Here is a 2636-nt window from a genome sequence, read left to right as displayed (position 1 = left end):
AGGTTCTTCTCCTAACTAACAAACTAGTTTGTTTATTTCTGATTGTATTGACACTTATATCTGAGGCTTGACAAGGAAGGTATCAAAATTACCTAAATTGTCTACACTACAGTACCATGTGTCCGGACAGATATGTACATGACGTGATTTTATTCAGATAAAAGCTTGGGTGTTTTGATTTTTCATTTTTAACATGATATACAATATTGCAGCAACAAATACTGAAGTTTTGGATATTCTATTGTTTACTCTGCAAATTATAATAGCTGGTATATGAGGTCAGGCATTGCTTTCCTGACCCCCAAATTTAAACGTCAACATTCTTGAAATAGACATTAAAATAATACCTTTTACGGAGGATGAAATAAATTTATTTACTTAATTTTAAAAGAATCATGCGTTTATTGTTGATAAAAAGTGACTGACAACCACTGAACAAACAAAATACTAAATTAAGCATTTTCCGGGCCGTCCGGGTTTGGTGGTTGTCCGGTTTTGGTGGTCCCCAACCAGTAGCTAATTGGGTTTTTCCAAAGAAGATTTTTAAGTTTTTGCTATACACATATAAGGAAAATCAATGACCCCCCACCCCGGGCGGGGCCAGTTTTGACCCCAGTTTTTATTTGAACATACTTGGTAGACACCCATTAGAACATGTTTCATGCTAAATATCTTAGCTCTAGCTCTTTGAGTTCTTTAAAAGAAGATTTTTTAAGTTTTTACTATATGCATATAGGGAAAATCAATGACCCCCGAGGCGGGGCCAATTTTGACCCCAGGGCTTTAATTTGAACAACCTTGGTAGACACTCACTAGAAGATGTTTCATGCTTAATATCTTAGCTCTAGCTCTTTGGGTTCTTTAAAAGAAATTTTTTTAAGTTTTTACTATATGCATATAGGGAAAATCTATGACCCCCTGGGGCGGGGTCAATTTTGACCCCAGGGCTTTTATTTGAACAAACTTGGTAGGCATTCACTAGAAAATGTTTCATGCCAAATATCTAAGCTCTAGCTCTTATGGTTCTTTAAAAGAAGATTTTTAAGTTTTTACTATATGCATATAGGGAAAATCAATGACCCCCGGGGCGGGGCCAATTTTGACCCCAGGGCTTTTATTTGAACAAACTTGGTAGACACTCACTAGAAGATGTTTCATGCTTAATATCTTAGCTCTTGCTCTTTGGGTTCTTTAAAAGAAGATTTTTTAAGTTTTTACTATATGCATATAGGGAAAATCTATGACCCCCTGGGGCGGGGCCAATTTTGACCCCAGGGCTTTTATTTGAACAAACTTGGTAGACATTCACTAGAAGATGTTTCATGCCAAATATCTAAGCTCTAGCTCTTATGGTTCTTTAAAAGAAGATTTTTTAAGTTTTTACCATATGCATATAGGGAAAATCAATGACCCCCGGGGCGGGGCCAATTTTGACCCCAGGGCTTTAATTTGAACAACCTTGGTAGACACTCACTAGAAGATGTTTCATGCTTAATATCTTAGCTCTAGCTCTTTGGGTTCTTTAAAAGAAATTTTTTTAAGTTTTACTATATGCATATAGGGAAAATCTATGACCCCCTGGGGCGGGGTCAATTTTGACCCCAGGGCTTTTATTTGAACAAACTTGGTAGGCATTCACTAGAAAATGTTTCATGCCAAATATCTAAGCTCTAGCTCTTATGGTTCTTTAAAAGAAGATTTTTAAGTTTTTACTATATGCATATAGGGAAAATCAATGACCCCCGGGGCGGGGCCAATTTTGACCCCAGGGCTTTAATTTGAACAAACTTGGTAGACACTCACTAGAAGATGTTTCATGCTTAATATCTTAGCTCTAGCTCTTTGGGTTCTTTAAAAGAAGATTTTTTAAGTTTTTACTATATGCATATAGGGAAAATCAATGACCCCCTGGGTTGGGGCCAATTTTGACCCCAGGGCTTTTATTTGAACAACCTTGGTAGACATTCACTAGAAGATGTTTCATGCCAAATATCTAAGCTCTAGCTCTTACGGTTTCTTTTAAAAGAAGATTTTTTAAGTTTTTACTATATGCATATAGGGAAAATCAATGACCCCCAGGGGCGGGGCCAGTTTTGACCCCAGGGCTTTTATTTGAACAAACTTGGTAGACACTCACTAGAAGATGTTTCATGCCAAATATCTAAGCTCTAGCTCTTATGGTTTTTTAAAAGAAGATATTTAAAGTTTTTTCTTTTGGTTGCCATGGCAACCAGAGTTCTGCATGGAATTAAATTCTTTGAACAATTTTTAAAGGTGACCACCAAAGGAACATTCCTGTGAAGTTTGGATGAAATTGGCTCAGTGGTTTATGAGGAGATGTCATTTAAAGCAAAAGTTTACGGACGGACGACAGACGGACGGACGACAGACGGACGGACGGACGCCGGACGAAAAGCGATCACAAAAGCTCACCCTGTCACTTTGTGACAGGTGAGCTAAAAAATTGATGATTTTGGAGAAAAAACTGATTAATTTAATGTTTTCCTCTGGACTTTGCAATAATTTCCACAGTTATTTTGTTTTTTTATCTGTTTTTGTCGCATTTCTTTCGTTATTTTTGCCAGAGACAAAACAGCTCTGCTAAATAGACATGTTTTCGGATATCGACAGAAGTC

The sequence above is a fragment of the Ruditapes philippinarum genome, unplaced genomic scaffold (genome assembly GCF_026571515.1).
Source record: "Ruditapes philippinarum isolate M1 unplaced genomic scaffold, ASM2657151v2 ctg9079_1_1_1_1, whole genome shotgun sequence".
Lineage (NCBI taxonomy): Eukaryota > Metazoa > Mollusca > Bivalvia > Venerida > Veneridae > Ruditapes > Ruditapes philippinarum.
The sequence above is the reverse complement of the archived record's forward strand: the minus strand, read 5'-3'. Positions refer to the sequence as shown.